Source organism: Mixophyes fleayi, chromosome 1 (genome assembly GCF_038048845.1).
Source record: "Mixophyes fleayi isolate aMixFle1 chromosome 1, aMixFle1.hap1, whole genome shotgun sequence".
Taxonomy (NCBI): Eukaryota; Metazoa; Chordata; class Amphibia; order Anura; family Limnodynastidae; genus Mixophyes; species Mixophyes fleayi.
Genome location: NC_134402.1, coordinates 206397081 through 206423989, shown reverse-complemented (window position 1 = coordinate 206423989; position 26909 = coordinate 206397081). Strand labels below are relative to the sequence as shown.

General features: G+C 40.7%; 1 long non-coding RNA gene across 1 annotated transcript in view; it reads right to left on the bottom strand.

The window, feature by feature from the left end:
* Positions 1 to 26432, bottom strand: part of LOC142107051 (uncharacterized) — a 41701-nt gene extending 15269 nt beyond the window's left edge. Inside the window, exons 1-3 of the long non-coding RNA XR_012679857.1 lie at positions 26407 to 26432; positions 1496 to 1556; positions 1153 to 1266 (exon numbers count right to left, since the gene is read on the bottom strand). This is a non-coding gene — a long non-coding RNA (uncharacterized LOC142107051). The remainder of the gene's footprint in view (positions 1 to 1152; positions 1267 to 1495; positions 1557 to 26406) is intronic.
* Positions 26433 to 26909: the final 477 nt, after the last annotated feature.

Below are 26909 nucleotides of genomic sequence, written 5' to 3'. Positions count from 1 at the left end.
TGTGTGTAATGGCACAGGGGGCTTGTTGCAATGTAGTGTGTGAGGTAGGTGGTGGCTAATTAATGGACGCTATTTTGTTTGTATGATGATGGTGAGGCAATTTAATAGTGGGGACTATTTATTTAAGATCGGGTGGTTTGGGGGCTATTGAATTTGGGGGTGAGTTTGGGGAGAATGAGGTATATTTATTAAATGTGACTATGAGTTATTTAATGGCAGTGATGGTTGCGGGAAATAGGTATTGCTGTTTGCAGGAAGGGAATAGGTTTATTTATTAAATGTGAATACTATTATTTTAATGTTGGGGCTGGAGGAAGGCCTAATTATTAATCTTGGGTGCTATTGATTGAACGCCGAGGCTGGCTGTAATTTTCTAAATGTAGCCTTTTTTTTTTCCAAATAGGTCCTTCAACATTCCAGGATCCAGACAAGCCCCAACTAAAGAAACCAGCAGCCACAGGGGGAGAAAGTGAGAAGAACAGGTAGGAGAGAGCAGCACAGTGTGTGAAATGTTGTGATTCTAGTAGGGACAATACCAATTTTTGGTGAGTGTTGTGCCCAATGTAAGGTGCAGGCCAAGACGGAACTGTTTGTGTACACACTGCATTCTTTCTATACTACACTGTGGTGCCAGATGTCCTGAAAGTCAGGAGTGCTTGGACATATGTGAAGCTCCGGCGAATTGAAAGCCTAGTGATTTTTATTTTAGCCATGCTCCAATGGTGCATTTGTCACGCCCCCAAATGTCTGACCACACCCCTGAAACATTTTGCACGCAATTTTTTTTTGCCATGCTCGACTATAAGGGGGCCCCCATGAATTTGTTGTACCGGGCCCCTGAATTCCTCTTGGCTGCCCTGCAACTAACAACTCCTTTGTAAACAGAAATTTTCCAAACACATGCATGTTGGTTTCCTCACATTGCTTAGAAGTGTTGCAAGGCAGCTCATGCAGAAACCCATATTGCCTGTCTTCTTTCTGTTTCAAATATCACTTAAAAAGCAAACAACCTTGGACCAATTTAAAGTTACAAATTATTTGCCTGTGTTTTGTACACACCTGCACTTTCAAGCATTAAAAACTACAATATGTTATCTTAAGTGGAACACAAGTCAACAAATGACATAAAAAGGATCATAGCTATATACTTACACACTGGAAAAGGCTAAACATGTTCTTCCTTCTGGATGAAATGGACATTTGCAATCCACCTTGATTAAAGATTAATTTCAGCTTTGCCAGACATGTCCCAGCTAAGGCCTGTTACTACATAAAAGGAAAGCCTTTAGTTAGGCCAAAATCACTCAAGACACAGCATGTCTATTTAGCAGAAATCAAAGGTACACTTTTGAATCCCTCCCAAGTATCTGGTCCAAACATTTGTATTTGTTTTTAAAAAAGAAAAGGTTTTACATTAATCACAATACAATAGTTTGTGTGAACTGACAGATATTACCTCAAGTGAGACAAACCATATTAGATTTCTTTTTTTTACCTTGCAAAGCAATGTTGATTGTGAGTTGTCCCGACTCCCAAAATTCCAGAGGCCTGGGGATCTGTTGAATAAACATGCACCATGGCAATTTAACAAAACCACATAAGATTTAAAATAGGTATAAGATTGAAACTCTTCACAACACCACACCCAAAAAAGAGGGGTTAACATTAAATAGACAAAATAAACACTCTTTAAAATGCACATTACATCTGAAAAAAGATATGCACTGTTACTGTGTAACATAAAACATCTTACAAACATTTAAAGTGCCTATAACACATTAACTTGAATTAAATTAAAAGCGACTAATGAAATCACCAGCAGCAAAACACACAAACTTTAGCAATCTAATCGACTTCAAGTCTGCATGAGGATGTATTTTATAGTGGTTTGGTAATGAGCTAAGTCAGTGGTTCCCAAACTTTTGCAGTTTGCGGCACCCTTAGAGTCTCCATAATTTTTTTAAGGCACCCCTCCAAAATAATTACCGAGCAGTCCTGTTTTAGAAGTAGTTGGGTCAAAAAATTGTAATAAGTATTTAGGTCACGACAGAAATTCTTATTTAGTTGTATGCAAAAATGCTCCCTCTGCATCCAGACACTCTGCCCCCACTGCATCCGGACACTCTGCCCTCTCTCATGCTGCCCCCTCTCATGCTGTTCCCCCCTCCTCTGCCCTCTGTCCCCCCACCTGTCACGCTGTCCCCCTCCACTGCCCTCTCTCACGCTGTCCCCCCTCTGCCCTCTCTCACGCTGTCCCCCCTCTGCCCTCTCTCACGCTGTCCCCCCTCCTCTGCCCTGTCACGCTGTCCCCCTCCACTGCCCCTCTCATGCTGTCCTCCTCCTCTGCCCACTGTCCCCCTCCTCTGCCCTCTGTCACAGATCCTCTGCCCTCTCACGCTGTACCAGCTCCTCTTCCCCCCTCCGCTGCCCTCTCATGCTGTCCCCCTGCTCTGACCTCTGTCACGCTGTCCCAGCTCCTCTGCCACGCTGTCCCCCTCCTCTGCCCTCTGTCACGCTGTCCCAGCTCCTCTGCCACGCTGTCCCAGCTCCTCTGCCCTCTGTCCCCCTCCTGTCACGCTGTCACTCTCCTCTGTCCCCCTCCTGTCACGCTGTCACTCTCCTCTGTCCCCCTGCTGTCACTCTCCTCTGTCCCCCTGCTGTCACTCTCCTCTGTCACTCTCCTCTGTCCCCTTGCTGTCACTCTCCTCTGTCCCCTTGCTGTCACTCTCCTCTGTCCCCCTGCTGTCACTCTCCTCTGTCCCCCTGCTGTCACTCTCCTCTGTCCCCTTGCTGTCACTCTTCTCTGTCCACTTGCTGTCACTCTCCTTTGCCCTCTCTCACTTTGCTCCCTCTGCCGCGCGCCAGCCATAAAAAAAACAAACAGAAACACTTACCAATCCGCGCGGCGCCGGGACCCAGCATCCTCCTCTCTTACGCAGCACACGCAGCACTGCGTGAGAGAGGAGGATGCTGGGTCCCGGCGCCGCGCGGATTGGTAAGTGTTTCTGTTTGGTTTTTTTATGGCTGGCCTGCGGCACCCCTGGGAGCCGCGGCGCACAGTTTGGGAACCGCCGAGCTAAGTATATTCAGGTGTATAGGCCAGGTATCAGCTGACGAGATCTGATGCTGGGTCTATGCAATGGTGGTTATGAGTAACTCTCTTTCATTTTATACTGATTAAAACAACCTTGTGTTTATTTCTTATAGTAAAATTATCTGATATGCATTAGACTAGACATTGCTTTATTGATTTTGAAACCACCAAACATGATCCTTTCTGTCTGTTACTAAGAAGGTATGTTCAAGTGTTCAATTAATTATGTTCAAGAACATTTTTGTGTGCAAATAGTTCATGTGCAGTTTGGTTTGGGTGTTTCAATCTGAAGTGTAACTTAGTGGTTAAAGAAATAAGCTACCAAGGACAAGGTAATGAGTTTGAACCCCAAATGATGCCTGTACGTGGCTTAACTTTGTCTATTTCCATGTTTCAGTGTATGTTTTCCACTCTGTCACTTATCTAAGAGTGTTTAAGTATATGTTTTGGTGTGTAATATGGCATGTTGAACTGTGTAGTCAGCTACAACAGAGAAAAGCAGTTGGTCCAAATGACTTGGATTGCAAAGACATAGGAAATCTCTACTGGCAAAAGTGAAAAAATCTAAGTGGCCAAAATAACCTTTGAGAAAAACCAATCATTTGAAGTGCTAGCAATATTATTATACTTTTGGTTTGTATTAATATACATGGATACATTTAAATATGCAGACATTTTCACTCTGCATGTACCAAATCTCAATGTGTTTAATATTTCTAAGTATTGCCCTTTTTAACAAAGTTTTAAGAAAAACAACTTATGATAGAAGTAGGTGGTCAGCTTTTAGTTATATTACATTTCCTTGACATGTTGTTTTCACCACTTGTACATTGGTGGAGCAGTTAGCTAATCAACCGTGCAAGCCTGAGTTCTACTCCTCACCAGTGCTCTTGTCTCTGAGGGATCATTAATATCCTTGCCCTATTTGTGTTGATGTTAAAAGTGTCCCTGGGGTCATATTACGCTCTGGGTAAAGTCGCATAAATCATGCGTGTAATTTGCAAAAATTTTATATTATTTCTATTAATAGTGGCTTCTAATGCAAAAGCACCATCAACAACTGTCACATTAGCCATTTCACATTGAGAGTAATTATAATGGTGGTTGTTGTGATTCTGAAGACATTTAAAATCAATATTTATGACAAAGTTTTTACCATGCAATCAGCACTCCATTCCCGCAGCCAGAATGAATGGGGAATGCAGTGTGCACTCCATTCCGGCAGCCAGAATGAATGGGGAATGCAGTGTGCACTCCATTCTTGCAGCCAGAATGAATGGGGAATGCAATGTGCACTCCATTCCCGCAGCCAGAATGAATGGGGAATGCAGTGTGCACTCCATTCCGGCAGCCAGAATGAATGGGGAATGCACTCAGCATGCAGTGTGCACTCCATTCCGGGAGTGAAATGCAGTCTACACTCCATTCTGGCAGCCGGAATGGAGAGGGAGTGATAGTAGAGAAGATATCTGCCTAGCATACCAAACTGCAGTGTAGAGGCCTATAAAAGCCAGGCCTCTTTACTGAAGAGCCAGCAAGCAGCATAGTGCGCTATATGAAGCTAATTAATTCCGGCATTCCTGCAGTTCCGATTTTAACCCAAAGGCCCAAAATATTATTAAACATCTTACAGTTGACAGTGGCATTTATTAGAAAGGTGTCTGTAAGGAAAAGAGGCTTTTTTTTACACAAACACACTAATGGAACATTTGATACATATATATATAGCACATATACATATATATGTACATATATATAGCATATGCATATATATACATATATATATATATAGCACACGCCCCTGTGTTTAAAACTCCCATTGTTCCATAGATTGTAAGCTTTCAAGTAGGGTTTTCTTACCTCTCTGTCTGTATGTATTACTCAGTTGTCTTATCAATGTTTGTTCCCAATTGTAAAGCGCTACGGAATTTACTGGCGCTATATAAATAAATGTTGATGATGATGATGATATATATATATCCAAATAAATGTAATTTAAAAAAAAATAAAAAATTAAAAAATGTCTGTATTGATATGTATGTTTGTTTTGCATATTTGGTTGTGGTTTTTATATGCAAAGTATGCTTCTAAAGGTGTTTATTAGTTGTTTTCGCTAGCTGTTTTGGACGTAAACATAACCCAGAGCTTCCTTAACTTTTCTCAAGGATTTGAGGCATGAGTGACGTCAGTTTGTCTTAACCGCAGAGAGGGAACTCCTACTGTGCTTAAGTTAAAATCCATAACGCCTACTTTACTCAAGTGATCTCTCATCTCCGCCCAGTCCGCGCCCACTCTCCTCCCATTCCCACCCCTTTCTACGCAAGTGGTCAAGCACCATTGCAACACCATCTCAAATGTATTTGCGATGGAGTTTGCGTTTGAGTTGCCTTTGAGTGCCTTATCTGCTGCTAACAAACTATTTTATAGTTTGCTCATGGTTTATGTTTGTATTGAAAATTCCAAGATAAAGAGCCCTCTTATTTAAGACTTGAATTGTGTTCCAATAGGTAGTTTTTTAGGTGAAAAATTAAACATAATTTTTAATTAAGGCAGTTGTGCAAATGTGATTCTAGGCAGGACCTTGAAGGATCAGTTTCACTTTTGTGGCTCTGCTTATTCCCATCTGGGATAGCGATCCTGCAAATGGTTGTGTAAAGCAGTGTTCATCTTTGTATGCACAAGTTGTGAAATAGGTGAATTTGCACAAAATTAAATGTGTGTCACAAGCTGCTGTGCTAGCCATTAGTAGCAGTAGTGCACAGTAAGATGCCCTTTCATAGTAATATACAGTAATGATGCCATAATTCATTCCCTTACTCAGGGCCTGATTAAGGGTTCTGGCCGCCCTAGGCTAATACGGCCGCAGCGCCCCCCCCCCCTCCTCCGAATATATAGGTGTATAGGAACACTCCTGAATATGAATGTTCAGGTGTATTCTCCAGCATTCAAATTTAGACAGATTGTGCCATTGTCTCTTACCTGTCCTTGCTCTTCTCTCTTGCAACTTTGTTATCCTCTCGCTGGCTTCTGGAAAGTTGGCGTCCTTTTTTGAAAATGCAAAAATGTATTATAATGCAAACCCTGAATGATTAGGCCCTTTAGTTAAAACAAAACACTCCATTATGGCCAGCTAAAAGTACCCCATTGGACAGGCATATATAAGCAATATCTGAATATTTGTTGTCAATCAAATACAAACCTCTACCAGCCCCATCTCACTAATATTTAGTATTCTAGTGATTGCTGAGACCACCCATGTGACCACCACACAATCATGAGATTCTGCCCCCCAAAGCCGTTCTATTTTTTAAATACCCCCTGCAGCCATTTTCCTTAACCACAACCCCCCCCTCACAGCCATTTTCCTTAACCCCTGCTGCAGCCATTTTCTTTACCTCCCACCCTGCATCCATCCCCCTTGCAGCTATTTTCCTTACCTCCACTCTGCTAGCTAGCTATCCACCCCCCGTCACATCAAAACTCCCCCAGTCACATATATCAGCCCCCCTCCTCTGCCCTCCTTCATACATATCAACCTCTCTACCTCCCTATAGATTTTTCATGGCAGCCCCCCCCACCCTATAGATTTGTATGACAGTCCCCCTCTCCCTCCCTATACATATGCATGACAGTCCCCCCCTCTCCCTCCCTATAGATATGCAGGGTAGTTCCCCCCCTCCCTATAGATATGCAGGGTAGTTCCCCCCCTCCCTATAGATATGCAGGGCAGTTCCCCCTCCCTATAGATATGCAGGGCAGTTCTCCCCCTCCCTATAGATATGCAGGGCAGTTCCCCCCCTCCCTATAGATGTGCAGGGCAGTTCCCCCTCCTCCCTATAGATATGCAGGGCAGTCCCCCCCCCTCCCTATAGATATGCAGGGCAGTTCCCCCCCCCCCTCCCTATAGATATGCAGGGCAGTTCCCCCCCCTCCCTATAGATATGCAGGGCAGTTCCCCCCCCTCCCTATAGATATGCAGGGCAGTTCCCCCCCTCCCTATAGATATGCAGGGCAGTTCCCCCCCCCCCTATAGATATGCAGGGCAGTTCCCCCCCCTCCCTATAGATATGCAGTGCAGTCCCCCCCCCCTCCCTATAGATATGCAGGGCAGTTCCCCCCCCTCCCTATAGATATGCAGGGCAGTTCCCCCCCCTCCCTATAGATATGCAGGGCAGTTCCCCCCCCCCCTCCCTATAGATATGCAGGGCAGTTCCCCCCCCCTCCCTATAGATATGCAGGGCAGTTCCCCCCCTTCACTTACCTGTAGTTGTGCCAGCGTCGCTCCTCTCCTCAGATCAGCAGATAGGAAGTGAAGACGTCCTGCTTCCTGTCTGCTGCACAGCAACAGGCAGCCTGGCGATTGGCTGTGTGTTGCTAACCACTGACCACCAATGCTTTTGATCGTCGAGCCCTCCACCCCCCCCCCCCGCGGCGATCCCCAGCAGCGACCCCCCCCCCCATCCCCCACCCCGAAAAAAAAATGAATGAAGAAAAAAAAAAAAAAAAAAAAATTTAAAAAAAAAAAATTTTTTTTTTTAAAAATAAAAATACCCACAGTGCAGCGCCCCCCGGGACCCAGCGCCCCAGGCTGCAGCCTGGTCAGCCTAGTGGTTGATCAGGCCCTGCCCTTACTGTTGTTGTCTCCTCCATCTCCTCCTCTGTCCACCTGGAGTGCAACCTACATGATATCGATGTTACTTGCCACTGGCTTGTTATTGGTAAACCCCAGTGGTCAGTTGAAAACTGGCGTGTGCATTCATGTATCGACAGTGCGCACTACCAGGAAGCTCTTCGTTCAGATACTTCTCCCCTTCAAAGCCAGAAATATCCTATTTATTCGGGATAAGGGAGTTTACAAAAAACATAATAAAAAGATAAAGGTAGCATTGGTTATCTTTCCTCCTTTCAAATGACCTACATTTCCAGCATTGACCATATAAAATTGGAAAGTGTGTCTGGACATCAGGAAAAAAAGTTACCAACACAGGCTGTGACTTCTTGTGTACAGACAGCACCTTACAGGTTGCAGCATCATTCCCAAGGTAGCTGGACTGCAGTGTTCAGCTGTGGCACAAAAAAAAGAGCATAATGCTGCCAGAGGAGAGGGAAAAACATCCCCATCCCCAGGGCCGGACTGGCCATCTGGCGCTTCTGGCAAATGCCAGAAGGGCCGATGGCCAGATGGGCCGGTCCGCATGACTGCCGAGCAGCAGCACTCTGCGCGCTGCTCGGCGGATGGAGAATCAGTGACTGCCACCTATGCGAGTAATCACATGGGACAGCACCACGTGACAGGTGCTGTCCCATGTGATTACTCGCATAGGCGGCAGTCACTGATTCTCCGTTTGCTGACCAGCGCGGAGAGTGCTGCTGCTGGATGTAAAAAGGTAAGTGTCCTGTTTGTGTAAGTAACAGTGTGGCTAACAAACAGTGGGGCAAACAAACAGTGGGGCAAGCAAACAGTGGGGCAAACAGTGGGGCAAACAAACAGTGTGGCTAACAGTGGGGCGGGCTAACAGTGTGTCTGTGGGGGTAACAGTGTGTCTAATAGTGTGACTGTGTGTCTAATAGTGTGACTGTGTGTCTAATAGTGTGGCTGTGGGGCTAATAGTGTGTGTGGCTAATTGTGTGGCTAATTGTGTGCATGTGTGGCCCCATGTTGCTATAGTGTGCGTGTGTGTTTGGCCATGTTCATATAGTGTGCGTGTGTGTGTGTGCACACGCGCGCAGTATTTTAAATATAGCGTGTGTGTGTGTGCACGCGCAGTATTTTAATATATGTGAGGGAAAGGAGGATGTTAATATAGTGTGGGAGGTAGGCTATTTAATGGTGGAGTGTAGGTGGGTGCTAATTATTTAAGGTGAGGTGAAGGAACCTTTAATTTAATTTAATGCTGGGGTGGTTTAGGGCTATCAATTGAATATATAGCTGATTTTGGGGAGGGGGGCTATTTATTAAATGTGAATATGAATTATTTGCTGTCGGGGATGGTTGTGGAAAATGGCTATATTTATTCAACTTTAATGCTATTTAATTTATTGCTGGGACTGTTTGGAGGGAGGGAAATATGTTTTGAGTAAATGGGTATACTGTTAATTTAATGTTGGGGCTGGTTGGAGGGAAATAGGTCTACTTATTAAATGTGAATATTATTATTATTGTGGGGACTGGAGGGAGGCAGGGATCGCAAAAAGTTGGTGATTTGAAAGAATTCGAAAGGGTTAAGCATTCGAGCTGAGGGGCGAGGTTGAATTTCTGCTAGTGTGAGCCATTGGCCTTGTTTCGAGAAATCTGATGGGAATTTCAGGTCAGCTTGAGTCCAAAGGCGGTGTCTTACCTTGGAGAGGCCAGGAGGGAATATAGGGTTAAACCAAATGGGAGTCAGGGGGGAAGGGCAGATGTGAGTTTTAGTTTAAAGGAGTGAGAATCCCAAACCTTGATGTTAATTTTAGTGGTAGGGAGTAATTTGGAAGGGGGGGGACGGTGTATAGGGGGTAGACCCCATAGCAGGGTGGAGTCAGGGAGGGCTATATGTGCCGCCTCTAGGTCAAGCCACAAGGTGGAACCTGAGGGGGCAAATGATGCAACAATTTGGGAGAAATGGGAAGCCAGATAATAGAGTTTGATATCAGGTAGTCCCCTGCCGCCACCAGAGATGGGCTTTTTCAGAACATTGAGCGAGACCCTTGGGGGCCTATGATTCCAGATGAAACTAGTCAGAGCTTTTTGGATATTAGATAGGAGGGTGGCGGGGACAGCAACTGGTAGGGTTTGGAAGATATAGCCATTTGGGTATGATATTAATTTTGACTGCTATGGTCCTGCCCAGCCATGAGATAATGAGACGGTTCTAGGAAGCCAGATCAGATAGTGTTCTGGAAAGTAGGGGTGGGAAGTTTTCCTGATAAAGGAGGTCATATCGAGATGCAAGTATTTTATTTTCATGGTCTGCCATTTAAATTTGAAGGAGGACCGCAGCACCTCGGCCTCCCAGGGGGGAAGGGGGGGGGGGGGGGACATGGACCAGCTTGGCCTCTGACTTTGTGTAATTTATTTCATAGTTAGATATCATACTATAGGCCTGGAGAACTTTGAAGAGGTTGGGGAGGGAAATGGCCGGCTGAGAAAGCGAAAGTAATACGTCATCTGCAAAAAGCGAAACTTTAGAGTTAATGTCCCCCACCTGTACGCCCCAAATGTTGGGATTAGATCGGATTTGAGATGCCAGAGGCTCGATCACTAGTGCGAAAATGAGGGGAGAGAGAGGGCAACCCTGCCTTGTTCCGTTTTGAATGGATATCGAATTTGAGGGTATACCATTGATTAGGACTTTGGCAGAGGGTGAGGAGTACAATGCCAGGATGCCAGTGAGAAAGTCCCCAGTGAAGCAAAAGGCCTCAAGAGCTGCTCTCATAAAACCCCAGGAGATCCTATCAAATGCTTTTTCAGCATCCAGAGAGAGGATTATAGTAGGGGATCTCCTGGTGTTTGCAATATGGATGACATAAATGGCTCTCACCTGCACAAATTTTATGTGAGAGAACGGTTGTCCTGTAAGGTTTTAAAAATATTGGAAGAGTAAAGTAGAAAAGAAAAGGGATAGTGAAAATGAAGAGACATATTTATCAAAGCTTTCCCCCTGTTAAATCCCCAAAAACTGTTACCGCTAATTGCTATGTATTCATCGCAGCAGATATCTCAGATATCTGCTTTGCATCTTTTATCGTTTTCTGAGCACTCCCCATAACAGTGTATGGGGAGTGCTCAGTCACGTTATTTAACAATGAACAAAATTAACTTTTCAATCATGTAAATGTACGCCAGTTCAAGCTGGCGTACATTAACATAATTAAAAAGTTTCACTGCCGACAGCTCCACTCCGAAGAGCAGAGCTAGACAGCGCTTGTGTGGAGGGATCATGTGATCCCTCCCTATCACATGACCCACCATATTGCAGTCCAGATCTCTGGGCGCATGCCCGAGCTTTTCGGTTGGTGCATGCGCACAGGAATTCAAAGCAAGCCGGAAACCACATCGCAGAGGATCGCAGAGGACTGCAAGTGAAGAGCCCGTGAAAAGTGAAAAGTGTAAGACTTCACAGGGACAGTGTAAGACTTCACAGGAACAGCCGTTTTTCGAAGCAGCTGTTCCTGTGTTTAATAAATATGAGATATCTTTCAATCCTCATCTATGTGAAAGTATATTTCATAATATGTGGTGCTACATAAATAGGCCCCATGGAGAGAAAGGTTGGTGAGTAAAGAAACAGGGAAAGACATATTACAAGGGAATAAAATATTCAGTGCTCAAATAGAAGTCTGAAGAAATCTGGTGAACTGTGAGATGGCAAATAGAACTGAAAAAAAGGAAAAAAAAAAGTCTCTTGTAATATTTTCTGGATAGAAATCGCTGGGTTACTATGAAGTGAAGCTGCAAGTGGTTTTTCCATGTTAGAACGTATTGTGCCCTAATTCTTCGTCCCAATATTAACTTTGGTGGTGTAACTCCCCTGTGAACTCCATCATTCGTTCTGTTCAACAGGAGAGACATATTCACTGCCAAAGGTGATTGGCATACGACCTGACTATATTTGAGTACCATAGACCCTGCAGAATACATCAAATGGGATTGTCTCAGAGGAGGTACAATTGTAGAGAAGGGGTGAGGAGATTAGGGCAAAATAAGAATTTAAGTGAAAAACTTCTTTAGAAAAAAATTCATTCTGTTAAATGTATTACACCTGCTGAAAATGTTCACTTGGGGCCTGATTCATTAAGGATCTTAACTTGAGAAAGTTCTTATTTCAGTCTCCTGGACAAAACCATGTTACAATGCAAGGGGTGCAAATTAGTTTTCTGTTTTGCACATAAGTAGTTAAATACTGTCTGTTTTTTCATGTAGCACGCAAATACTTGATAGCTTATTTGTACACTGAAATTTAAAGTTGATATTTGTGTGCTACATGAAAAAACAGTCAGTATTTAACTTATGTGCAAAACAGAATACTAATTTGCACCCCTTGCATTGTAACATAGTTTTGTCCAGGAGACTGAAATAAGTTTCTCAAGTTAAGATCCTTAATGAATCAGGCCCTTGGTCAGTAAGTATTGAGTGCAGCCTTAGATGATCCAGTATTGCAAAGATAAGAAGAGCCCTCATGTGGCAACTCTGCGATACAGCATGTTATACAGATGAAAAACACATTCATAGACAATAAAAATAAACCAAGAAGGCAGAAGATAAATGATATTAAATTTAATAATAAACCTACAAATAACGATAATATAACAGTAAATGTTAACACTAATACATCAAATAGGAATAATAAAAAAACAAAAAATTGAAAGATACCAGGAGTGTCCTCCTGGACCAAAATCAAATTGGACTCAGAATACATCCCTAATAAAATTGCTAAACACAGTCCAAATTTAGCAGCAAAATCGTAACAGCTGCAACTTTATGTAATACTTGTTAACCATAGCATTCGCTTATCAATAACTCAACGTAATCTTGTGTGTTTCAAAAAGGGGAAGAAAAAAGTCCTGATAATAATTCACCGTATAATAATAGTTAATAGAGTCTTCCTTATAAAGAATAAACATCAGACTTATTTACCCAAAACGATATCTCAAACTAACATCCACTGCTAGGGCTGTCAAGAGGAATTCAGGGCCCTGGTACAACAACTTCTTGGTTGAGCATTGGAAATATTTTTAGTAGGTGTGGTCATACAATTGGGGGCATGGCTATGCATCATTGGGGGCGTTGCTATCAGGTGAAAAGCGCTAGCCCACCCTCCTACAGAAAAAAAACGTGCATTGTTGTGTACACCATTGGCAGAAGGGTGCAGTGTTCGCTCGCCAGAGTGTGACATATGTCCCAGCACTCCTGACTTTCAGGACATCTAGCATCATAGTGTAGTATATAAAGAATGCAGTGTGTATATAAAGTGTACATAAAGAGTTTACAGTCTTGACCTGCACCTTATATTGGGTAAAACAGTCACCAAAAATTGGGATTGTTCTACTAGAATCAGAACATTTCCCCAGACTGTCCTGCTCTCTCCTACCTGTTCTTGTCACTTTCATCACCTGTAGCTACAGGTTCCTTTATTTGCGACTTGTCTGGGTACTGGAATGTTGGGGGCCCTATTTTGAAAAAAAATGGGTACATTTAGAAAATTCCAACCTGCCCCAGTGTTAAATCAATAACACCTGCGATTTATAATTAGGCCTTGCTCCAGCCCCAACATTAGGATAATAGTTTTCCCATTTAATAAATAAACCTATTTTCCTCCCTCCAAACAGCCCCAGCAATAAATTAATAGTATTTACATTTCATAAATATACCTATTTCCAGCAACCATCACTTGAATTAAATAATTCATAGTGGCATTTAATATAGAAACCACCCCATCTTAAATTAATAGTCCCCATTATTAAATTGCCCCACCATCACCCCACAAACAAAATAGCACCCATTAATTAGCCACCACCTACCTCACACACATTACATTGCCACAAGCCCCCTGTGCCATCATATACACACACTACCATGAGCCCTCTGTGCCATCACACACACACACATTAATGTGTCTCTTCATCATCACCACGCTGTGCCTCTTTATGATCATATTGTGCCCCTTCAACACAACCACGCTGTGCCCCCTTATGATCACACTGTGCCCTCAATGCTGCTTTCCCCCCTTCACCTGGCCCCCTTTTATCACACTGTGCCATGCTGCTCCCCCCCTTTCCTTAATCACTCTGTGCCATGCTGCCCCCCTCTCCTTCATCATTCTGTGCCATGCTGCTTCCCCCCATTCTTCATCACTCTGAGCCATGCTGCTAGCCCCCCTTCATCACTCTGTGTCATGCTGCTTCCCCTCCTTCATCGCTGTGCCATGCTGCTGCCCCTCCCCTTCATTACTCTTTGCCATGCTGCTTCCCCCCCTCCAACACTGTGCTATGCTGCTTCCCCCCTTCATCACTCTGTGCCGTGGTGCCCCCCTCTCCTTTATAACTCTGTGCCATCCTGCTCCACCCCTTCTTCATCACTCTGTGCCTTTCTGCTTTCCTTCCCTTTGCCTCCGTTCCTTTACTTACCTTTGTATTGGCTTCTTTCATCTCTTTTCATCTCTTCTTCTCTCAAGCTGGCAGTGAGTGCCCGGGCCGGGACCCCTGGCGTGTCCAGGCCCAGGTAATTAATACCCGCCCTTCCCTCTCTCCGGCCCTGTCCACAGCCAGCAACAATCAGTCTGTTTTTCTCCATATAGCTAGCTCCTTCCTACAGCTGCTTAATTAGTATGACAAACAATCCCACACTATGTAGGTGGAGAGATATAGATAAATGATTAAATTTACCAGAAAATGAGGTATATTTATAGATATTGTTAGTATATTATAAAAATAGAGGGATATCCCGGTATTTCACTGCTGCACTCCCATGGTTTATTGCATATAAACCACTATCGCACATATGTGTATCAACCAAACAAACAAAACAGGTTGTTCTGCGAAAAACCTCTATCACTGGTGTTATATCAATATAACTGGAGACTCTGTCAAGAACCAACTGAGAATATTGGAAACATAGGTAATTCAAAAGATACAGTATTTTATTTACAGATGATGCAATTGAAGGAATATACAGAAATAAAAATATATAAAACATATAGCCATCAATCATTTAAATCAAGTGGACCCAATATACAGACAGACCTTCAGTACTGAGGTAACAGATAGATTACAATAATCACACTGCTTTGTACGGATTGATAGAAAGCTCGTAGTCATAGATCCAAAAAATATATAAAAAAATAATAAACAATAATAAAAAGGTTTTGTTTATAAAGACTGTAGATTCAAATTATGCCGCTTCTAGGTCAAATCCAGTGTGAATCAGAAAATGTGTCTCTGTAGTCATAGTTGTAATCATGCCCAATATAATACGACAGGATACATTGATTCAATAACCTCAAGGTTATTCATCAAGGTCCGCAAACGCATACGCATCTGCTAGTCGACTCTGCGCATGCGCGAAACGACACTTGAGCTGCATAAAACACCACATACGCTACGCAATCACAGCAGATACGGCACTTAAAGTGAACTCAATCTCAAAGTCCAACGCAAATATATTTGAGATGGCGGCTGACCACTTGAGAAGAAAGGGGTGGGAATGGGAGGAGAGTAGGAGCGGACTGGGCTGAGATGAGACATCATTTGAGTAAAGTAGGCGTTATGCTTTTCCACTTGAGAACAGTAGGCATTCCCTCTGTGCAGTTATGTGAAACTGACGTCACTTCTGTCTCAAATCCTTGACAAAAGTTAAGGAAGGCCAGGGTCATGTTTAAATCCAAAACACCTAGCGCAAACAACTATTAAAAGCCTTGAGAAGCATACTTTGTGTGTAAAAACCACAACCAAATATGCAAAACAAGCACACATATCAATATATATATATATTTTTTTTTTTTTTGGAAAACAAAAAAAAAATATTTGTGTATGTATGTCAAATTTTAATAATAGATCCAAATCTGATTTAAAACCTGTTTCAAAATTTTATCCCCTGGAATCTAAAAGTAGCTATATAGACGTGTTTCAGGAACTACTGATACAAGACCTTTGCAATCATCAACTTAATGATCTAACACAGAAAAATTTAACCCAAAAAGAAAAAATTGCCCTTAAAACCTTACAAGCCAATCAAAATGTAGTCATTAAACATGCTGACAAGGGAGGGGGTATCGTTCTTATGAATAGATCTAACTACATTAAGGAAGCACAGAGACTTCTTGATGACAAAGTATCTTACACACTACTCAACCACGACCCAACAGATGAATATGTATCCCTTTTAAGAGAAGTCTTACTAAAAGGGTTTTACAATAAATTATTAGACAAAGATGAATTCCAGTATCTCATGATCAATAATCCAGTTATACCCATATTTTATTTTCTTCCGAAAATTCATAAAAATCTCGAAAACCCTCCGGGCAGACCCATCATAGCGGGTATAGATTCTCTCACGTCCCATATATCAGAATATGTGGATGTTTTCCTACATAAATATGTAAACAAACTTACATCCTATCTCAAAGACACAACGAGTGTTCTACAGATTTTTTAAAACCTTTGAATGGAGACCTGAATACACGTGGGTCACAATAGACGTACAATCCTTATACACCTCTATCCAACATCAAAAAGGTGTAGAAACCTGCAAAAAATATTAAAATTTAGACCCTGATCTCCGCACAGAGCATAACATTTTTATTTGTGAATTGATGACATTCATCCTCACACATAATTATTTTAAATTTTTAGACAGTTTTTATCTTCAGATGGTAGGGACAGCTATGGGTACTGATTTCGCACCCAGCTTTGCGAACCTTGTAATGGGAGGATGGAAACAACAATACATATATGACCCTATCTCATACTCAGATAATATACTCCTTTTTAAAAGATATATCGATGACATCATACTCGTGTGGAACGGTAATATGGATAGCCTGAATCAATTCCTTTCCTATCTGAATACCAATGAATATAATCTCACTTTCACAGCTAAACTTGATACCTCACAAATTGAGTACCTAGACTTAATCTTGATGAACACAGGTAACACAGTCACTACCAAAAACTTCATCAAAACGGTAGACACAAATAGCTACTTACATTTTAAGAGTGGTCACTTAAAGAAATGGAAGACATACATCCCCTTCTCGCAATTTCAAAGAATAAAGAGAAATTGTAGAAGTGAGGAAAACTGTTTCGAACAATTGGAAATTTATGCAGATAGATTTAAAAAGAGAGGTTATCCGGATAACTTGGTACAAGGAGCAATAGAAAAAAACTAAAGCAACTAATAGACTGGACCTACTGAAATATCATGAAAAAAAGAATAAAAAAGATGTGATTTCATTTATTACTCAATACAACAGTGGCGAGACAAAAATTAGATCCACCATCAATAAACATTGGAATATTCTTAAAAAAGATCCAATACTAAACAATATACTGCCGCACAAACCAGTTGTCATTTTCAAGAAAAACAAAAATTTAAAAGACATTTTAGCCCCGAGTATGCTTACTAATGAAAAACCAGTCACTAATGCACTCTCAGACATAAAATGATTCTATAAATGCAGTCATTTCAATATCTGTAGATTTGCTAACCCACAAAAAAGAACCTTCAGTAACCACAACAACAGCAAAGAATACCAGACAAAATATTTTAAGAATTGCCTTACCACCTCAGTGATCTATCTGCTTGAGTGCACTTGTGGCCTCAAATACGTGGGAAAACCAAACGTTCATTAAAATTAAGAATACAAGAACATGTGAGAAATATCAAAAATAAAATAGAGAGTCACTCAGTGTCACGTCATTTCCTACATAAACATAACTACAACCCAAGTAACCTCAAAGTCAGAGCAATCGAACATGTTACACTAGGCCCAAGAGGTGGAGCTCTAGATAAAAAACTTTCAAAAAAAGAGAGATGTTCTGGATTTTTGAACTAGGGACCCTGACACAACAAGGCTTAAATGACAATTATGAAATAGCCCCATTTCTTTAGATTCCAGTGATTAGTTACTATTTTACTAGATTTTATTTATTTTATTTCATTTTACACATCTTAGTTATATCATGTTCATTTTTGATATGTTCATTTTTTATATGTTCATTGTTGATATGTGTACCTTATTATCCTTCGTTTTTAATTATATATTTATTTGTTATGGTATAAATGGATCTTATACTTCATGTGCATCTAATTGATATGTACATGTATACACAATCTGTGTTTTAATCATGCACTCATATGTATTAAGAGATTAGTGTATCTATTCATTTATCTGTTCAATATGCATGAAGTCCATTCATTATGTTGTGTGTGGAAAACAAACGTATTTTATCTATATCTGGAGTTAATTAATTTAGTAACACCTTGGTCTTATCACTAAATGAAATGCCCCAATATACTTACCTAAGTACTATCTAGTCGCCACATATATGCACTTTATATTTATTTACCCTGGCACAAACCTTATGAATTTTACTTTTATATAGTACCATACATTTGTTGTGCTTAATAACTTCCACAAACACTTTGAAATTGAAATTCTCCCTTAAACAAAATGGCCACCACATATCTCCCTTTATGGAGATCCATGCCCATACTTATAAATGTACTTTCTCTTAGCCTAACAACACCCACTGTTCCTCTAGGGCATCCTCTAAAAAGCCCTTTCACCACTGCACAATCACGAATGTACTAATATACTAATTACACCATGAGGTGTCATTTTTAAATAAAGGAAGGGGAAAAAAATATTTTTTTTTAAAAAAAATGGCGGCCGGCGGCGCTCCCGCGCATGCGCGGTGACGTCATTTGCCCGCGATTTTAGCGCAAAATGGCGCTACACACCCCTATATAAAGCGCATAGTTTTTGATATCACCTAATTCCTGAAGTTCAAACTGAACGAAACGCGTTGAGGCCCACAACTGTACTATCTGAGACCCTATTTCACTGATCTACCCTGGGAGTAACAAATTAAGATATCACCCTTTCCTGAGCTTTTGTATGGAGCCTATAGAGGGACATCTTTAACTACATCCAGGGATATGACTACCAGTGATCTCGCCTGTATATTATACAGATAAGCTTATATTTATTATCTTCATTGTGAGTTTGCATTTTATATTTTTTCTGCTGAATAAATTGTTTGCAAAATACTACACCATATGGCTTTCTTATATCTTTCCTACTATTGAGCGGTGATGCAGCAGTTATTAATAGAACATACTATATTTGCATCTTGTCTCTGCGAGCAAAGGAAATCACCACCTGGGATGACTGAGGAGCCTATATACAGATAAGCTGTTATTTTACTTATTTCTGGTACGCACACTACTACACTATTAATCTGCACAGTGTCTCACCTGATTTGCTGATATATGCTGCTATATGCTGATATCTACCTGTATTACTAATTTTCTCAGGATTTTATGTTCTCTGGACTCTCTGAGCTTACTGACTATATATACACAATTATCTGTTTTTACACCTGAAGGCGCCGTCCTTCCATAACTTATCATTTTGATACCTCTTTTCGGTCTAACCATCCGATATTGGAGACTTGGCTGCCACACATATTTGTGGAGGTGTTCTGTTTATGTTTTATGTTTATTTATATCTTTGTTTATTATCACGTTTTGATTATCATTGTATTTATTATCCATACATTGGGTGAAGCGCCAATCTGATATCGTGTTCCATTATATATATATATATATATATATATATATATATGTCTCCAATGTTCCATTACTGTGATAGTGTTTAAAAAAAATCCTCTTTGCTTTACACACACCTTTCTACTAAATGCCACTGCCAGGTCTAACATGTATAATGATATTTAGGCCCCTAGGGTTAAAATTGGAACTGCCGGAATGTCGGAACGCCGGATTTAATTAGCTTCATATAGCGCACTATGCTGCTTGCTGGCTCTTCAGTAAAGAGGCCTGGCTTTTATAGGCCTCTACACTGCAGTTTGGTATGCTAGGCAGATATATTTTTTACTATCACTCCCTATCCATTCCGGCTGCCAAAATGGAGTGCACACTCCATTCCCCATTCATTACAGTTGCCGGAATGGAGTGCACACTCCATTCCCTATTCATTACAGTTGCCGGAATGAAGTGCACACTCCATTCCACATTCATTACAGTTGCCGGAATGGAGTGCAGCGTGCATGATAAAGAAAAATTGTATTTTTATTGTAGCACTAACATTCAAGGTTGGCATAAATATTGATGTTAATTCTCTTTATAATCACCACAACCACCATTCGAATTACTGACAATGTGAAATGGATAATGTGACACTTGTTGATAGTGCTTTTGCATGCAAAACTACTATGAATCGAAAGAAAAATGATTACATTTTTGCTAATTACACGCATTATTTGTATTGATTGTTATTTAAAGTTACTGTGTTATAGGCACTTTAAATGTTTTCAAGATGTTTGATGTTACACAATAACAGTGCATTTTTTTTGCAGATTTAATGAGCATTTTAATGTGTCTTATTTGACTATTGAATTGTAACCTTTTTTTTAGGGGTGTGGTGTTGTGAAGCATTTCAATCTTATACCTATTATTTAAACTCTTATGTGGCATAGCCAAATTTCCATGGTGCATGTTTATTCAACAGATCACCATCCCTCACGAAAATATGGAGCCTGGACACCTAACCTTCAACATTGATTTGCAAGGTAAAAAAAACATTCAAATATGGTTTGTCACACTTGGGGTACTATCTATCAGTCCACACAAACTATTGGGATCAGATACTTGGGAGGGAATCAAAAGTGTACCTTTGATTTCTGCAAAGTAGAAATGCTGCTGGAAGGCCTGTGTCTGGAGTTATGGAGCTTATGAGTTTGAACAATAATGTTGATTGTTTGGTAGAGATTGCTGTGTTTATTGCAAAACTAAAGGCTTTTCTTTGTGTACGAACAGGGCTTAGCTGAGACATGCCTGGCTCACCTGAAAATAATCATTATTCACGGTGGATTGCAAATGTCCATTGCATCCAGAAGGAAACTGACATGGACTTGTAGCCTTTTTTCAGCTTGTAAGTATATAGTTATGGTCCTATTATGTCATTTGTGGACTTGTGTTACAGTTAACATATTGTAGTTTTGAATGCTTGAAAGTACAGGTGTGAACAAAGAACACAGGCAAATACTTTGTTACTTTAAATTGGCCAAAGTTTGTTGGCTTTCTATCTGATATTTGAAACATAGAAGATGGGCATTATGGCTTCCTGCATGAGCTGCCTTGCAACACTTCTAAGCAATGCTTAGAAAGGAGTTGTTATATTATTTTTTAGATGTTTCATTTGCTTACTGTAAATGTGTTAGCCCAAATTATGATGTGGAATGTTTTGGAGATACTCATTCAATTTAGGGATGTGCACCGGCGACTTTTGAGGTCTCGTGTTTTGTGTTTTGAATCCGGATTTTCACGATGTTTTGGGTTCGGATTTGTTTTGCAAAACACCTGCCGAAAGGTTTTGGTTCGGATTTAAGGTTTTGGATTCGGATTTTTTTTGAAAAAAAACTAAAAAGTGTAAAAATCAAGTTTTTGGGCTTATTTTCACGCCTAAGCTATTATTAACCTCAATAACATTCAATAACAATCATTTCCACTAATTTAAAGGCTATTCTGAACACCTAACACCTCACAATATTTTTTTTTTTTTAGTACAAAACGTTGCAACGAGGTATCTTTCTGGACTGCGTAGACGAGTGTTCCCCACAATATAATTAAAAACCCATCAACTGGTCTGAATTACACCCAAAAATAGTATCTGGACTGCGTAGAGTAGTGGGCACTGGGCACCACAATAAAAAATATATAGAAAACCTTCAACAGGTCTGAATTACACCCAAAAATAGTATCTGGACTGCGTAGAGGACTGGCCACTGGCCACCACAATATAATATATAGAAAACCTTCAACAGGTTTGAATTACACCCAAAAATAGTATCTGGACTGCGTAGAGGACTGGCCACTGGCCACCACAATATAATATATAGAAAACCTTCAACAGGTCTGAATTACACCCAAAAATAGTATCTGGACTGCGTAGAGTAGTGGGCACTGGGCACCACAATAAAAAATATATAGAAAACCTTCAACAGGTCTGAATTACACCCAAAAATAGTATCTGGACTGCGTAGATGACTGGCAACTGGCCACCACAATATAATATATAGAAAACCTTCAACAGGTCTGCATTACACTGCACATACGGCTGCTCCTCCATCCTCTCCATCATATACATGTTGGAGTTTCAGCGTGTCAAAACCTCTTGTTTTTTATAATGACAGTGCATTTTGAATATTTTTCAATTTGCCCCACAACACTGAATGTACTTTATCTATGATACGCATCTATCTTTCTTGACTGCGTAGTGTGGTAGCCCCGGTACACAATTTGGTACCGAGGTCACAATATAATTAAAAAACCCTCCACGGGTCAGATTTCCACCAAAAAAGGGTATGGACTGCATAGTGTGGTGTGCCCGGAACACAATTTTTTACAGCGCCAACAATATAATTTAAAAATTGGGCATCAACTATCACCGTTGTTTAATATCTGATACACCTAAATATGGACTGCACAGTGGAGTGGCCCCGGTAGTAAATTTGGTGCCAGGGCCACAATACCTCCTCCAACTTCCAAGTGTAGTGTTTATAAAGACAGACAGCGTCGAAGTGTTATTTGTTGACTTTCTTTACCCTAAAATTATCCCTGTTGCAAATATTCGTGCAATGGAGAGTTACTTTTTCATTGAAAGACTCAAGCTTTCAAGTGTAGTGTTTATAAAATATAAACAACAATACAGTAGTTCTAGAGTACGTCAATCCCTCTTGTTTTAAATTATGACAGGGCATTTTACTTTTGGTTTAATTTCTTGAATTTGTTTAAATTTGGTTTTACTTTTTGAACATGGCAAACGACTGTTGATTGGTCATATAATGCAAAAAAAAAAGTTCCAAGAAGGAATTGTCCTTGGGCCCTCCCACCCACCCTTATGTTGTTGAAATAGGACATGCACACTTTAACAAACCAATCATTTTAGCGACAGGGCCTACCAAACAACTTTGGCTGAAATGATTGGTTTGTTTGGGCCCCCACACCAATAAAACAATTCATCTCTCCCTGTACAAACTAAACAGGCTCTACTGAGGAAAGATGTCGTCCTCATCCTCAACCTCTGATTCCTCTCCCCCTACAGTGTGTACTTCCTCCTTCTCACACATTATCAATTCGTCCCCGCTGGACTCCACAACCACAGGTCCCTCTGTACTGTCTGGAGGGCAGTGCTGTACTTCATTGAGGAATTGATTATTCATTTTTATAAACATAATTTTTTCAACGTTGTGAGGAAGCAACCTCCTACGCCGCTCATTGACCAGGTTCCCCGCTGCACTAAAAACTCTTTCCGAGTACACACTGGAGGGGGGACAACTCAGTTAAAACTTAGAGCCAGTTGTACAGGGGCTTCCAAACTGCCTTTTGGAGTTCTACCACGTCACTACCTCTAGTTAATTTAGATTGCAAGGCTTGTAAATATAAATACTTTGAAGATAAAAAAAGCAGGCTGCACAGACTGTGGAGCTAGAAAGTGAAATTAAATGGACCACGTTAGTTTGGTGGCTATCTATGCCCCCCTCCCCCCCGCCCTACACTTGTAGTTGAGTATAAATAAAGCAGCCTGCATAGAGGGTAGAACTAGAAATTCAAATATGCAAAGAAATGGACAAAGGCAGTTTGGTATCTGTCTGCATCAGATCCCCTCTCCACTAGGAGTAAAACAGAAAACTATTCAGTCGTTATATAATCTAGAATATAAATAGAAATTGAGAAAGGCAATTTGGTATCTGTCTGCATCATAATCATCAACATCCTCCTCAGCGCCAGCTACATCAATATCCTCCTCCCGGTGTACAACATTCACACCTTCATTAGCCAAATCTGTAACTGGACTGTGGGTGATCCTTCCAGCATATGCAGAGGGCGTGCTGTAAATGCTGGATGGAGTCACCTCTTCCTGTACAGTGATGGGAAGGTCAGGGTTCACAACCAACAACACCCTTGGACTCGCCTTGGGGATTTGTGATGTCATCTGTTTAGAAGGCAGAGTTCTTTGCTGTTTTGTTGTTGTTGCTGACAGCATAACTCTCTTAAATTTTTTGTAGGGGGGGGAGGAGGAGGGCTTAGATCTTTGGGTGAAGCTGGACCACTAGTCATGAACACAGGCCAGGGCCTAAGCCGTTCCTTGCCACTACGTGTCGTAAATGGCATATTGCCAACTTTACGTTTCTCCTCAGCTGATTTTATGTTTCTCTTTTTGCTATTTTTGGAGAACTTGGGCTTTTTGGATTTTACATGCCCTGTACTAGGAGATTGGGCATCGGGCTTGCCAGACGACGTTGATGGCATTTCATCGTCTATGTCATGACTAGTGGCAGCAGCTTCAGCATTAGTAGGAAGTGGGTCTTGATCTTTCCCTACTTTATCCACCAAATTTTGGTTTTCCATTATATGTAGCACAAGAGAGCGTACCCCTAAGCCACACACACTCGGCAAAGCCTTTAAAAATTATATGCGGCACAGGAGAGTAGCACTGGACTTATACTGCTGAATCAGTGAACTTTGTAATAGTAGTACCACTGGACTTATACACTGCTGAATAAGTGAACTTTGTAATAGCAGTACCACTGGACGTATACTGCTGAATCAGTGAACTTTGTAATAGCAGTACCACTGGACTTATACTGCTGAATCAGTGAACTTGGTAATATTGCAGTACCAATGTGCTTATACTGCAGGATTGGTTTTGCAAATTTTGTTGTAATTAATTTTTTTTTTAATTATTTTTTTGTATTTTTTTTATAACTTTTTTTATATTTTTTAAACACTTGGGAATAATGGGGAAATAACTATGCCCTTAGAAGCACAGAGCACAGGACACAGCACCACTGGACTGAACAGGACACAGCACAGGACCCAGCAGCACCACTGAACTCAAAATTGACAGAGCACAGCACATAACCCCTTTGTGGTTATTTAAGTATATGTATTACATGTATGTATGTATTGTATAACTAACAAAAGAGAGTGTTTTTAGAAAAGTTTTTTTTTTCAGTACGTTTTCAGTGGCATGTCAGGAAGGAAATATGTATGTAGTGTAGTCCTGGCAAAAGTAGGGGAAGATTGGATACTGTGTGATATTTTACCCTGTACCACAAATTCCACGATTTTGTTCCTGGGACTAGAGGACAAACAGTATAAGTTGATAAATAGCCAACATCAGCCACATTATTCTGACATAGGTCAAGTATGACCCAAGGGTTATGAGCATGCCATATAGAAGGTTGTTAAAAGAATGTGTACAGAAAATACAAGGTGGATATCTCTAGATTGCCCAGAAGGAATAATAATACTTAGCTGTGTAATAGCAATATTATTTCTTATACTTTGCATAAAAGTAGTCTGCAACATAAGAAGGGGATTAAACCCTACAGATTTGTTGTCCCCCTGGCAATCCTGCCTTAATATAAACAATAAAGATAAAGATATAATTATCTGACGGTCCGCTAAGAGTAAAGACATAAGGTGTACCCAGACGTGGGAAATAAAGAGTCTAGGACCGATGAGGATTCAGAAAATTATTGGGGGTATACCCTCTGGGAATATGCATACAGGCATGGGGGTAGCTCCCTCACTACAGGCATGGAAAAAGTTTTTAAGGCGGCAGGATTTCCTAAACAGGGGACGCTAAAAGCAGACAAATGGAAAAAATTTATTAAAGGACATCACAAGCAGTTATTAAGAGAAGGTTATCTTGAACAATGTATCACAAGCTAAATGATATAATGATTAAAACAATGAATCAAGTAGGTTGTGTACTAAAAATGTATGTTTGATGTTGCGCAGCTTAAAGAGTGAGATGTGCCCCTCCCTTATTCTGTGTAAAAGATTTCAGTGTGTTGAGATAAGAAGCACGCTGTTTTTTTGTTATCTGACAATGTATGTAACATTGCTTCAATATTTCAAGAGAAAAAAATATGTCCGGAGTGCTGATTGATAGTAACATGTTGAAGCTAATGTTTATTTAGTCTAATGCTGGGACTTGTAGTTCCACAGCAGTAGGCTGGAAGATAGCAGCTAAGTTTTCTTTCTCTGTATGTGAGTTTGATCTCCGTCTTACTGCGTGTGAGGGAGATCCGTGTTTGTCTGTCTTGACCGTTTTACAAGAGACATGTTTCAAGGTTGAAAAAGCTGTACAGTTGTAAATGTAAGCTTTTGAAGAGATGCAAAAGAAGTTTTAAAATCTTTGGTCCGTCAAAAGACTGTAAATAATGTACATTATCACTATTACTGGTGTCAGAACAAAGTTTGCTAGGGTCCAACAAGCTGTTTTCTGTATTTAAACAAAGTAATTTTGTTTCTGAAGTTGAGAATTGTGGGAGTGAGCTTTACATGGAGAGATATTACAAGCTGTTTTTTTTATCTGTGTAAAATGGCGCTGATAAATGTTCTCAGAAATCAGGAGGGTTTGTTATGCCCATAAAGAAATGTTACGAGATAAAATGTCATCTGTGAGCGAGAATTGTGAATATATTTGTACCTTAAACATGGAAATCACAGAATCTGGAAATATGTGTGAATATTTAGTTTACAAAGAGATGAAGAGAAAGGAGTGGCTTTGAACACTCACCCAGGTCTCGTCACTTTGACATTCACTGTTTGTGAGATTAGGGACTGCCCCTTTGAGGAAATCAGTTTTTCATTGCATGGAACGCATAGCGTCACAGTTAAGCTACAAAGAGAAACTTTTAAACAAGTGTCGTATTAGCAGCTGTTCAATGTAAATTAATAACAGTTACTGTAATTCCTAGTGAATAAATGTTAATCTCTATGCAAAAGTTTTTTCTTTACAGATCTCCAGCAAAAAAAGACCCTTTAGGCAATGCAGATTGCATTGATCCAACTTCCAATGAATAGAAGTTTTCAATATATTTTGGTCAACAGCCACAACAAACATAAGTATAAACTAATGAAGGATTTAAAGAATGTAGGGCCCGATTCATCAAGGTACGCAAACGCACACGCATCTGCGTTGCATACTTTGAGTGACGCAAACCGATTTGCGCGTGAAATAAGCACCTCAAACAGCAAAAACACACCCCCTTGTGGTCCATTACAACTAAGTGACGCAAA